Consider the following 14,747-nt stretch of genomic DNA (forward strand, 5'->3'; position numbering starts at 1 on the left):
TGTGGGGTCACGGAGTCAATCCCCTGCTCCAGCAGGTACCTTCTAAAACGACGACCGGTACACTTGGACTCCTCTCACAGCGACAAGTGTACTCCTAAGGACACAAAGGTTTGACCCCATCGACATAGACTATTGAGGTCCTGCTGACGCAATTTGGAGGATGTAAAACCTTGCCTTCCTTGAGAGCGTTGGTAGCCCTGTGTGCTGCGTCTTCTTCATCTCCTGAGGCCTCTGTGCACTATTTGCAAAATTCCTTCATGCACCTCTTGGACGAGGTCCCCAGCACTCCATCCTGTGATGCTCATCTCGCTCAGTTGTTGTACGGCGGCGCAGGACCTTCCTTTGTTGTGCTGCATCAACTGTGTTTTGCACCTTCTTTGTCTCCATGTCCTGAGACACCTGGGGGTTCTGGCTGGCATCCTGAGGGCTCTCTAAAGTGCTGAGAGCGCCCTCTTCCTCCTCATACAGAGTTGAGGCCCCCAGGTCCCTCCTGGGTCCATCTGGCGCCATTTTGATGCAAAATGCACTTTTGTCGTAACTAAGGCTTGTTGGTGACTTCCAACACAAAATCACATCTGCAACAACCTTCACATCATGGGAAATCCTTTGCATCATGCAGGAACCTGCTGGCAATCTTCCTAGGGCGTATTCCTGCAGTCTTCGACTAACTGGGGACTCTTCTTTTGCACCCTCTTCTGGGTTGACAGAGGCTCCTGTCCTTCCTGAAACTTTATTTGACTTCTGGACTTGGTCCTCTTCCTTTGCAGGTCTTCAGGTCCAGGAATCCAGCAGTTGTTGTTCGCAGGCTTGGTTGGTTGCTGCAAAATCCCAATCACAAGGTGTAATGTGTTCTAAGGAAACTTGCAGTACTTTACTCCTGCTTTTCTGGGCTCTGTGTGGGGTAATTTACTTACCTTTAGTGAATTATTACTCTCCCAGCGATTCTGCACACACTACACTTGTCTGGGGGGAATTTGTGATTTGCATTCCACTTTCGTAGCATATGGTTTGTGTTGCCCCTAGACCTATTTTCTCCCATTGCATTCTATAGCATATCCTATTGTTTGCACTATCCTATGTCTAATTACTTACCTTATTTTGGTGTCTAGTGTATATATTGTGTATAATACTTACCTTCAGAAGGAGTATTGCCTCCAAGATATTTCTGGCCATGTGTCACCCAAATAAACTACCTTTATTTTTGGTAACACTGAGTATTGTCTTTCCTTGTGTATAAGTACTGTGTAACTATAAGTGGTACTGCATGAGCTTTGCATGTCTCCTAGTTCAGCCTAAGCTGCTCTGCTATAGCTACCTCTATCAGCCTAAGCTGGTAGAACACTACTACATTTCACTAATAAGGGATAAGTGGACCTGGTATAAAGTGTAAGTACCCAAGGTACCCACTACAAACTGAGCCAGCCTCCTAGACAATGGTGCAGATTTATGGAAAGTGGCGCTGCACCAAGTGCAGTGCCACTTTCCCCATCCCCCTTAAAACTCCCCTACCGCCACGGCGCAGGGTAGGGGGTAAGAGCATAATGTTTCATGAAGCTATTGATGTACTCTGCATCAGGAACAGGAATGTTGGTGCTACTCCTGCAGAGTACATAGGGCCCCATTCTAAAACAATTTAACCCCCTTTTAACTTTAACGTCTACTCTGAGCAGGCGTTAAAGGTGCCATAAAAATGGCAATTTTTACAGCCCCCCAATGGGGGAATGCCCCCTTTGCATACATTATGCTTTGTGTAGGCACAATGTAGCCTAAAGGGTTGCAGAGTGGCGCTATGCAATGCATTCATTGTGCCGTTCTGTAAATACAGCATGGGAATTCAGCCGGCTTGGGCCACATTAATGTCAAATAATGGTGCTAATGCGGCACAAGGTGTCGCTAGGGGATTATAAATACGTCCCTATGAGTCACTTCTTAATCGGATTGTAGACATATCTTCCTTTATTTGAAAACAATAATGTTTGCTTTTTATCATCTCAGCAAAACTTCAGAGCTCCATCCATCTCAACTTTCCCTTCGATCATACAGAGTGAAAGTGCATTCTTGTTTCATAAGGTACTCATGTCTATTATTAATTAGCGATTTTAACCCATTTTGAAGCTCTTCTCAGGTATCTCTCCTTGCACAAAAATAATCCTGACCATAATTAATGCACCCTTCTTCAATGGTGCCTACTTTGACACTAGGCAGCACACCATGAACCAACACAAGGACAGTGCAGATATGCTCCATATCTCTGTAAATATGAAGAATGTATGCTCTCTCTTTCATGTAATGCAGTGCAAATATTCCCTTGCTGTGCTGTGTGAGTGAAATAATTGTAAGCAGGCTTCTATGTGTTTTTTTAACGCACAATGTTCACTTTGTAACTCATTATAATTTGGAGCAAAACGAATAGTGGACAGAATACTGAAGAATGCAAATATTCACACCCAGTCACAGATTTTTTTTACCAACCTCACTACCCCAGTTTGGACCAAGCCACATGCAAATCAGTCTTGAACCTGCTTCCCATGAGAACAGTCCACCCTGAACTGCTAGCACAGCACAGGTTTTCTTTGGAAAACAATCTAGCGTCCTTTGACCTATTTTGGAGTATCAAACCTCCTAAGCAAAACTAGTTTGAACTCAATGACACAATGAGCAAGTGATGAATGGAATACTGAACAATGCAAACACTCCTCCCTAGTCAGAGAGATATGGGTTCATTCACTAACTTTTTGCCCACCACGCCACCCACGTTTGGACCCAACCATAAGCAAATCATTCTTACTTTCCATAGGAACAGTCTAGCACAAACTGCCAAGCGAGGTTCTCCTTGGACCAGAAACAAGCATCCTGGGACCGGTTTGAGGGTATCACCCCTCATCAGCCAGGCTAGCTTGAATCTAGAGAACAGTGAGCACAGGAAACACGTCTGGACATACACTTACACTTAGAGGGACAAAAGCAAAGAGAACATAATATGGATGGAATCCTGAACAATGCAAACGTTTGACCCCAATCATGGAGATCTGGGTTTCATCCGTCATTGTTTTGCCCACCACACCACCCTGATTTGGTTCCAGCTAAATCCAAAAGAGTATGTATCCTGCTCTTCATGGGAACAGTTTAACCTGCACTGGTAGGCCAGGTTGGCCCTAGACTAGAAGCAAGCCTCTTGTACTAGTTTGGGATATAATCCCTCATCAGCCAGGCAAACTTAAATCCAGTGGCACAGTGAGCATGAGTACCCATGTCTGGGCATAGCCTTCCCACTTAGGTTGACAAAAGCAAAAACAACAGAAGATGGAAGGAATGCTGAACAATGCAAACATTTACCCTCAATCACAGAGATCTGGGTTTAATCCATTGTTTTTTTGCTTACCACCCTACTTGTACACAACCATATGGAAATCAGTCTTGATCCTGCTCCCCATGGCAATGGTCCAGCCCAAATTGCCAGGCCAATTTCTCCCTGGACTGGAAACAAGCACTGTGGGTCCTGTTTGCGGTATCACCCCTCAACAGCCAAGCTAGCTTGAATCCAGTGGTGCACTGAGCATGAAACCCATGTATGGTGCACAATATTCCCACTTAGAGGGAGAAAAAAACAAAAAGAACAGTTGATGAATGGAATGTTTAACAAAAACAAACATTGAGCTGGGTTTAATCCATTGTCTTTTTTGCATATCACACTACTCCAGTTTGGACCCAGTCCAAATCAGTCTTGACCCTGCTCCCTATGAGAACAGTCTAGCCCAAACTACCTGGCCAGGCCCTCCTTGAACTGAAAACAAGGATTCCGGAACCAGTTTTGGGGTATCAACCGTCATTAATCAGTCTATCTTGAATCCAGTGGAGCAGTGAGGACCGGACCCACATCTGTGGTACACCCTTCCCACTTAGAGTGACAAAAGCGACAAAAAAAGCAGGGGATGGACAGAATGCTGACCAGCACAAACATTCACCCCCAGTCACAGAGATCTGGCTCCAAATCCATTGTTTTTTTCTCCAATACCCAACCACTGTTTGAACGCAGCCATATGTTTGAACCTGCTCCCCACGGGAACAGTTCACCCTGAACTGCCAGGCCATGCCATGTCCTCCCTGGACCAGAAACAAGCATGCTGGGACCGGTTTTAGGGTCTCAGCCCTCATCAGCCAGGCTAGCTTGAATCAGTGAGCACAGGACCCACATTTGATCACACCCCTTCTACTTCCGGGAACAAAATAAAAAAGAATAGATGATGGACAAAATACTGAATAATGCAAATATTTGTTCTTTCGTCTACCACACCACAGCGTGGCTTGGTTTACAACCATATGAAAAATTTGCTTTGGCCTTGCTCCTCATGAGAACAGTCTAGCCTCAACTGCCAAGCCAGGTTGTCCCTGGAACCAGAAACAAGCGTCCTGAGACCGGTTTTAGAACATGAATCTAATCTTCCAGACAAATAAATCAAGTAATGCATTGAGCATAGGACCCATGTATGGGCATAACCTTCCCACTTAGGGAGACAAAAACAAAAAGAACAGATGTTGGACGGAATACTGCATAACACATACATTCACCCCCAATCGAAGAGATCTGGGTTTAATCTATTTTTTTTTTGCATACCATGCAATTCTGGTTTGGACCCAACCATATGCAAATGAGTCTTGACTCTGCTCCCCCGGGGAGCAGTCAACTCCAAACAACCAGGCTAAGTCCTCTCTTGAAAGGAAATGAGCATCCTGGGACCAGTTTTGGGGTATCACCCCTCATTCACAAGACTAGCTTGAATCTAATGGCACAGTGACCACGGGACCGACGTCTGGATGACAAAAGCAAAAAGAACAAATGATGGATGGTATGCTGAACAATGCAAATATTCACCCACTGTCACAGAGATCTATATTTAATCCATTGATGTTTGCCCACCTTGTCACCCCAGTTTGCAACCAGCATATACAGATCTGTCTTGACCCTGCCCCGATGGAAACAGTCCAGTCCAAACTACCAGGCCAGGTCCTGCCTTGACTGGAAACAGGCACCCTGAGACAGTTTTTGGGGTATCACCCCTCATCAGCCAGGATAGTTTGAATCCAGTGATACAGTGAGTAAAGGACCCACTTCAGGGAATACCCTTCCCACTTAAAACAATAATTGTTGAAAGAACAGATGATGGACCAAATGTTAAACAATGCAAACATCCCCCCACAGTCACAGAAATCTGTTTTTTAGTATTTTTTTTGCTCATCACATCACATCACCAGTTTGTACCCAGTCATATGCAAATCAATCTTGACCCTGCTCTGTATGAAAACAGTCCATTCTGAACTTCTACTACAGGTCCTCCATGGATCAGAAAAAAACACCTTTCTACTGATTTTGGGATTGGACCTCTCCCCAACCAGGCTAGCTTGGCTCTGTGGTGCAGTGAATATGGGACTCACAGCTGGGCATAACCTTCCCACATAGGGCAACAAATGCAGAAAGAACAGATGATGGGCAAAAGGCTGAACAATGCAAACATTCAAGCTTAAATTCAATGACACAGTGAGCACATAAGCCATATTTAGACATACCGTTCCCACTTAGGATGACAAAAGCAAAAAGAACAGATAATGGACAGTATGCCGAAAAATACATACATCCTGAGCTTAATCCATTTTGTTTTGTTCACCACGCCCCCCCACTTGGACCCAGCCTCATACTTGACCCTGCAGTCCTTGGGAACAGTCCAGCCCATTCTGGCAGGCCAGGTCCCCCCAGATTAGCAACAAGCATCTTGGGCCTGGTTTTGGTGTATCATCCCTCCTTACCCAGGCTAGTTTAAATCCATTGGTTCAGTGAGCATGGATCCCACATCTGGGCATACCCTTCCCACTTAGGGCAAGAAAAGCAAAAAGAACAGATGAGGAACGGAATCCTGAAAAATGCTAACATACACCCCAGTCACAAAGATCTGGGGTCACTACTTTTTTACCACAATGCCACCCCAGTTTGGTATCAACCATATGCAAATCATACTTGACTTACTGTCAATTGAAACAGTCCAGCCCAATCTGCCAGGTCGAGTCCTCCTGGAAGCAGTAACAAGCATCCTGGGCCCAGTTTCTATGTATCATGCCTCATCAGGCAATCTAGCTTGAATCCAGTGACACAGTGAGCATGGAACCCAAGTCTTGGCATACCCTTCCCACTTAGGACAACAAAAGCAAAAAGAACAGATGATGGATGGTATGCAGAACATTTACAGTAACAGAAATCTTGTTTTTGTTTTTTTGCCCTCTACACCACCCCAGTTTGCAGGTGCAGGTCCTCCCACCTCTTGCGTCAGTGGGTGCTCTGCCTGTCAAAGACTCCCAGGGTTCACACCTCATTGTCGATGGCAAGCCAAATACCCTTTTTCTGGTGGGCGCTGACCTGCATGGACAAGACAGCAGAAAAGGGGAATAGTCACCCGTCCGGATCATCATACACATTGCCCACCAGATCCCTCCAGATCCCTCCAATCCCCTGACGCACATACATTGACCACCTAGCATGCTGCACTCTGGCCAGGACCCCTCTGCCTCCCCACATGTGGCTTACATGCACAACACTCCATACATTCATGGCCCACACATCATGCTCACATTGTAATCACCTGTTTGTCTGGAGGACCGTAGAGTAATGTGTACTGGGGTAGGACCCCATCCACCAGTTTCTCCAACTCCTCAGAAGTGAAGGCAGGGGCCCTTTGCCCAGACACATGAGCCATTGTTGCTTCCAGACACAGGTCACAGCAGCACTTGCAGTGTAGGTTCTCTCCTGCTGAAGGCCAGGTAGCAAGTGAGTGAATAGAGAGAAAATGGTGGTGACGTCCACCGTGGTGCATACCGTCACCGGCGGCCTACATCGCTATTGTCTCCAAGAACCCATAGGGCCCAATGGTAGCCAATGCGAATATGCGCGCTGGTCATCGACTGCATACCGTGATGGTGCACAACGCCAGCGCATTTACCTCACTTCCACTTGTCCCTCCTCACAGGTCAGGCAGCCGCCATTTTAGGGGGGCATAGGGCGTGGCACCTAACATCATCACAGCAGACATTGGCACATCCACAGACTCTCGAGTTCACATAATTTTTCTGTAAAGTAAACAAATCATCATTAGAGCTAAATAAGTGTGAATATGACCCACTGCTCACAGTTCTCTTCCATAGGCTTCAACCGCTGAGGCAGAATATGAGATGGCGGCATCCTCCAGTGTACAGACCCCTGGTGGACCTAGCGACGATGGAGGAAAGACACATTATCATTACCTACAGACTTGATCGTGCCACAATCCAAGAACTGTGTGCCCAGTTGGAGCCAGACCTGATGTCTGCTATCCGCCAACCCACAGGTATCCCCCCTCTAGTGCAGGTCATGTCAGTGCTCCATTTCCTGGCAAGTGGTTCCTTCCAAACAACAGTGGCCATGTCATCAGGGATGTCACAGCCTATGTTCTGTAACGTGTTGACCAGAGTGTTGTCTGCCCTGCTGAAACACAGGCACAGCTACATTGTGTTCCCCCAGGTGGAGGATTTGGCCACAGTGAAGGCTGACTTTTATGCCTGGGACATATCCCCAACATCATTGGTGCCACTGACGGGACACATGTGGCATTTGTCCCCCCCCCCTCCGGAGGACTGAACAAGTTTACAGGAATAGAAAAAGCTGTCACTCAATGAATGTGCAGATAGTGTGTTTGGCGGACCAGTACATCTACCATGTGAATGCCAAATATCCTGGTTCTATGCATGACGCCTATATCTTGAGGAATAGCAGTATCCAATATGTGATGGGCCAACTCCAGAGGTACCGGGTGTTGCTAATAGGTGAACCAAAGATCCCCACACAGTATGAGTAGGTGTCTGTGTATGGCGTTGTCCCTAATGGTTAGTGTGTGTCTAACAGTTGTCCCTCAAAGTTTTCAGGTGACTCTGGTTACCCCAACCTCTCAGGGCTACTGACCTCAGTTATGAATGCCAGGTCAAGGGCAGAGGAACGTTACAATGAGGCACATGGGTGTACAAGTAGGATTATAGAAAGAACTTTCGGCCTCCTGAAGGCCAGGTTCCTGTGTCTCCATCTGACAGGTGGATCCCTGTACTACTCACCCAAGAAGGTGTGCCAGATCATCGTAGCACGTTGCATGTTGCACAACCTGGCCTTGAGACGCCAGGTGCCTTTTCTGCAGGAGGATGTGGCTGGAGATGGTCTTGTGGCAGCGGTAGAGCCTGTGGACAATGAGGAAGAGGAGGCAGAGGAAGATGTTGACAACAGAACCAATGGTATTCAGCAGTACTTCCAGTGACACACAGGTAAGACACTAACTTCACTTAACCTTTCAGGTATGTGTTGGACATTGTACAAGGCAGCCTGTTCCCTATGTCTATGGCCACTGACTGTACTCTTTGGCATCTCCATTTTCAGGTCTCTGTGCCCCACTCTGGCTCCTGCTATGTGTCTGTCCTGCAGCCCACCAGAGGTCATCCTATAGTACTAGGCACTGTACTTTTGAGTTGCAATGCTTTGTTTATGTTGTACTAATACATATTTGAATCATTTGACAGACTCAAGATTGGTATTTGTTCCAAGGGTGTTTATTTAAGTGCTCATAAGTAGAGGGGGTGGTGCAAGGGGCTGGGATGATGGTGGATGAAAGTCCAGGGTACAGTCCAGTCTCTTGGTATCACAGGTACATTGTCCAATGGGGCATAGGAAGGGGAGTAATGGCAGTTCAAGGTGGACAGGGTGACAGAGTGGGACAGAAGGGTGACAATCAGGAGAGTCCTATTTCCTGGCGGGGTCTTGGCAATGTTTTCTGGCTTCTGCCTGTATCGCAAGGACCGTTTGTGGGGTGGTTCTCCTTCTGCAGGGGGTGGGGTGCTGGTGGCTTGTTAGCCCTGTGGCGGTTCCTCCTGTCCACTAGCATAGTCGGAGGTGGAAGGCTGTTCCTCGATGTGGCTAGTGTCAGGGCCCATTGTTGTGCCACTGCCTCCCTCATGGGCTTGCCCATGTCAACCAGCACCCCTACAATGGTGACCAGTATGGTGTATATTTTTGTTAGGTCATCCCTGATCCCCAGGTACTGTCCCTCCTGCAGCCGCTGGGTCTCCTGCAGCTGGGCCAGTATCTGGCCCATGGTCTCCTGGGAATGGTGGTATGCTCCCAGGATATTGGAGAGTGCCTCGTGGAGAGTGGGTTCCCTGGGCCTGTCCTCCCCCTGTCGCACAGCAGTCCTCCCAACTTCCCTGTTGTCCTGTGCCTCTATCCCCTGAACCGTGTGCCCACTGCCACTGACCCCAGGTCTCTGATCATCCTGTGTTTGTGGGATTGCCTGGGGTCCCTGTAGCGGTGGACACACTGCTGATTGTCGTGTCCTGGGGACAGTGGTATGGGCCCCCTGGGTGGTTGCTGTGGTGGTGTTTCCTGAGGGGGAGGCTCTGTGGTCGGTTGGGACTGTGGCACGGTAACCGACTGTCTAGAGGTCCCTGATGGGCAAGGTTGGTCATCGTGATCCAGGCGTGCAGAGCTGCTGTTGTCACTGTGGGCCTCTTCTGTGGGGGGACTGGATGTAGCTGGCACCTCCTCTCCGGTGACGTTGATTAGGGGTCCTATGGGGTTGCAAATGTAGTGTTATTGTATCTGCGTGGGCCATATTGTGCATGGGTGTGTTTTCCTCTGTGATTGTGATTTTCCTGTCAGCTTCGCCTTGTCTGAGTGGTGATTTACAGGGCATGCTGTGGTGATGGGTGTCTATGCAGATCTGTGATGGGTGTCCATGCATTGGTGTTGCATGCAGGGCTTGGTATTGGGATGGGTGGGGTGTAATGGTGGGGTATATGTGAGGTGATGAAGTGATGGGAGTGTGGGTAAGAGTGGGGGTATGTGATGGCATGCAGGTAGGGTGGGGGATATAGTAATAAAGGTTTGACTTTCCAGAGCCCAGTCCTCCTGCTACTCCTGCGAGGCCCTCAGGATGCATGATCTCTAAGAGTTGCTCGTCCCATGTTGTTAGTTGTGGGGGAGGAGGTGGGGGTCCACCGCCAGTCCTCTGTACAGCTACCTGGTGTCTTGCAACCACGGAACGCACCTTCTCCCGTAGGTCGTTCCACCTCTTCCTGAGGTCATCCTTTGTTCTTGGGTGCTGTCCCATGGCGTTGACCCTGTCCATGATCCTCTGCCATAGCTCTGTCTTCCTTGCAATGGACGTCTTCTTCACCTGTGATCTAAAAAGCTGTGGCTTACACGGATGATTTCCTCTATCATTACCCTTAGCTCCTCCTGAGAAAACCTGGAGTGTCTTTGAGGTGCCATTGCTGTGGTGCAAGTGGTATGTGTGAGGATGTGTGGGGTGATGTGTTGTGGTATATGCTGTGATGTGCCTGGGTGGTGTGTGAGTGATGGTGTTCTCTGCCTCTGATAGAGTGGGTGCTCCTGCCTTGTCTCTCTCTGTGTGCTATCTTTTTTTTCGTTGAAAGGGTTGTGGGTAATGTGGGTGTGTGTTTTATAGTGGTGTGAGTGTGTGGGTGTGGTGTGTGCATATGTGTCAGGTGTGTGTATTTAGAACTTTCCAATGTGGTGTAATTTTGTATATGTGTGTGTACCGCCAATGGTTTAACGTCGTTGAATGTCCGCCACGGGGCTTTGTGGGTCGTGATACTGTGGGCGTATTCCGGTTGGCCGAACGGTGTGGGTTTGGATATCACCAGTTTTTCGCTGACCTTTGGTCTGGCGGACTTGTGTGTGTGTCTGTATAGTGGCGGATTTCTCAGTGTGGGTCATAATACCCGTAGCGTAATACCGCCGCAGTCACCGTATGTTGGCGGCCATCAGCACAGCGGTAGGTGGCATTTACTGCCAAGGTTGTAATGAGGGCCTTAGTCTATGAGTACAACATATTGTCTCTGTGAGGAGAACAAATGCTTAGCACTAACTTCTGATGAGCCTAACTGATCCCCCCACTACCACAAATAGAGCATTAGACCTATCTATTTTTGCCTCTGTAATACCAATAGGAGATCCACTGTACTTTCTGCAAAGTGTACTTCACTTTACTGCACTATATAGAGAGCCAGGCTCCTATACTAGCCAAATGCAAATCAGTCTTGACCCTGCTAGTCATGGGAGCAGAATAGACCGAACTGCCTGCTAGTTCCTCCTTGGACCAGAAACAAGCTTCCTGGGACTGGTTTCAGGGGATCACCTCTCATCAGCCAGGCTAACTTGAATCCAGTGGTGCAGTGAGAACTGAAAACATTTTTGGGCGTATCCTTCCCACTTGGGGCAACAAAACCAAAAAGAACAGATGATGGATGGAATCCTGAACAATCCAAACATTCACCACCAGTCTCACAGATCTGTGTTTAATTCATTGTTCTTTTGCCCCTTTCCCACTTACGCGGACAAGATAAAAAAGAACAGATGATGGAGTCAATGCTGAACAATGCAAATATTCAACCTCAGTCACAGAGATCTTTGTTTAATCCATCATTTTTTTTGCCCACCACACCACCGCAGCTTGGACACAACCACACGCAAACCTGTCTTGATGCTGCTATTCATGAGAGTAGTTCAGCCCAACCTGCCAGACAAGGTCCCCCATGAACCAGAAATAAACATCTTGTGACTGATTTCTGGGTATTAACCTCATCAGCCAAGCTAGCTTGAGTCCAGTGGCGCAGTGAGCATGGAACTCACATTTCGGCATAGCCTTCCCGCTTAAGGTGAGAAAATAAAAAGAACAGATGATGGACGGAATGCCTAAAATTGCAGACGTTCATCACTTGTCCCAAAGATCATATTTTAATCAATTTGTTTGCCCACAATGCCGCCCCAGTTTGGATCCAGCAATATGCAAATGAATCTTGACGCTGCTCACCTTGAGAGCAGTCCTTCCTGGACCAGAAATGAGCATTCTAAGAACAATTTGGGGTATTACCTACCATCAACCAAGCTATCATGAAACGAGTGGCACAGTGAGCACAGGACCCAAGTCTGGGTATAACCTTCTCAATTAGGGCGAGAAAAGCAGGATAATAGATGATGGACGGAATGTTGAACAATGCAAACATTCATTTCCCAGTCACAGAGATCTGGGTTCAATCCTTCGTTCTTTTCTCATCGCAGCAACCTGGTTGGAATCCAGTTATATGCAAATCAGTTTGGACCCTGCTTCCCATGGAAACAGTGCAGCCTGATATGCAAGGCCATGCCCTTCCTGAATCTTGGGCCCGCTTTCAGAGAATCAACCCTCATCGACCAGGCCAGCTTAAATCCAGTGGTGCAGTGAGCATGGGACCCATGTCTGGGCATACCATTCCCACTTAGGAAGACAAAAGCAGAAAGAACAGATGATGGCTAGAGTGTTGAACAATGCAAACATTCAACCCCAATCATAGATTTGGTGTTAATCCATCACTTTTTTGCCAACCACACCATCCCCTGTTTTAGCCAATCAGCCTTGGCCAAGCACCCTATGGGAAAAGTTAAGCCCAAACTGCCAGCCCAGGTCCTCCTTGGTCTGGAGACAAGAATCCTGGGAATGGTTTTGGAGTATCAACGCACATCAGAAAAGCTAGCTTGAATCAAATGGTGCAGTGAGAACAGGACCCACATCTGGACATACCCTTCCCACTTGGAGTGAAAAAATAAAAAGAACATATGATGGATGGATGGCTGAACAATGCTAACATCACCCCGTTTCACAGAGCTGGGTTTTAAACCCTCTTATTCTTTCCCACTACACCACCCCAGTTTGGAGCCAGCCATAAGGAAACCAGTTTTGATTCTGATCCACATGGAAACAGTATAGCCCAAACTGCTTGGCCACATCCTTCTTTGTCCAGAAACAAGCATTCCAGAACTAGTTTTGGGGTATCACCCGTCATCAACCAGGCTAACGTGAATCCAGTGGCAGAGTGAGCAGGAGAGCCATGTCTGGGTACACCTTTTCCTATTAGGTTGATAAAAGCAAAAAAGACAGATGATGCACTAAATACTGAACAATTCAAGCATTCATCCCCAGTCACAGAACTCCAGGTTTAATCCATTGTGTTTTCTACACTCCACTTCATCCCAATTTGGAAGTAGTGATATGCAAATCATTCTTAAGCATGCTCCACATGGGAATAGTCCAGCCCAAATTATCAAGACAATTCTTTCCTGGAATGGACCAGTTTTGGCGTATCACCCCTCAGCAGGCAGGCTAGACTGATTCAGTGGCACAGTGAGCATGGAGCACATATCTGGCCATGCCCTCCTACTTAGGAAGACAAAAACAAAAAGAACAGATGATGGACAGAACAAAGACATTCACAGAGAGCTGGGTTTAAACCATCCTATTTTTACTACTACACCACCCAACTTTGGACCCAGCAGGAAGGAAACCAGTTTTGATCCTGCTCCATGTGGAAACAGTGGAGCTCAAACCACTTGAGCAGGTTATCACTGGACTAGAAACAATCATCACAGGATCATTTTTGGGGTATTACCCCCCTCATCAAGCTTAAAGCCAGTGGCGCAGTAAATATGGGACCCACGTCTCGGCATACCCTTCGCACTTAGAGTGACAAAAGCAAAAATAACAGATAGTAGATTAAAAGCTGAAGAGTGCAAACATTCATGTCTTTCACGGAGATCTGGGTATAATCTATTGTTTTATGGCCCACTACACCACCCCAGTTTGGACCCATCATATGCAAATGAGTCTTCATCTTGCTCCTCATGTAAACACTTCAGTCCGAAATGCCAGGCCAAGACCTCACTGGACCAGAAACAATCATCCTAGAACTGGTTTTGGGGTATCACCCTCATTTGCCAGACTAGCACAGGACCCTTCCCATTTAGGGCAACAAAGCAAAAAAGAACAGATGCTGGACAGCATGAGCAGACAATGCAAACATTCACCCACAGTCAGATTTAATCCATTGTTTTTTTTCCAACCATGCCACAGCAGGTTGGACCCAGCCATATGAAAACCAATCTTGACCCTGAACTCTTTGGGAAACATATTAAGGCCCATATTTATACTTTTTGACGCTAAACTGCGCTAACGCAGTTTAGCGTCAAAAAATTTAGCGCCGTCTAACGCCATTCTGAAGCGCCATGCGGGCGCCGTATTTATGGAATGGCGTTAGCCGGCGCTAGCAGACCGGCGCTGCCTGGTGTGCGTGGAAAAAAACCACGTAGACCAGGCAGCGCCGGCGTAGGGGGAAAATGGCGTTAGGGCGTCTTAAAATGGGGCAAGTCAGGTTGAGGCAAAAAAATCGCCTCAACCCGATTTGCGCCATTTTTTTCGACGCCCAGACGCCATTTAAATGACTCCTGTCTTAGTAAAGACAGGAGTCATGCCCCCTTGCCCAATGGCCATGCCCAGGGGACTTATGTCCCCTGGGCATGGTCATTGGGCATAGTGGCATGTAGGGGGGCTCAAATAAGGCCCCCCTATGCCACCAAAAAAATTTAAAAAAATAAAAAATTATACTTACCTGAACTTACCTGAATGTCCCTGGGATGGGTCCCTCCATCCTTGGGTGTCCTCCTGGGGTGGGCAAGGGTGGCAGGGGGGGTCCCTGGGGGCATGGGAGGGCACCTGTGGGCTCATTTTGAGCCCACAGGCCCCTTAACGCCTACCCTGACCCAGGCGTTAAAAAGTGGCGCAAATGCGGGGATTTTTGACCCGACCACTCCCGGGCGTGATTTTTGCCCGGGAGTATAAATACGACGCATTTGC

The sequence above is a fragment of the Pleurodeles waltl genome, chromosome 2_2 (genome assembly GCF_031143425.1).
Source record: "Pleurodeles waltl isolate 20211129_DDA chromosome 2_2, aPleWal1.hap1.20221129, whole genome shotgun sequence".
NCBI classification, from domain to species: Eukaryota; Metazoa; Chordata; class Amphibia; order Caudata; family Salamandridae; genus Pleurodeles; species Pleurodeles waltl.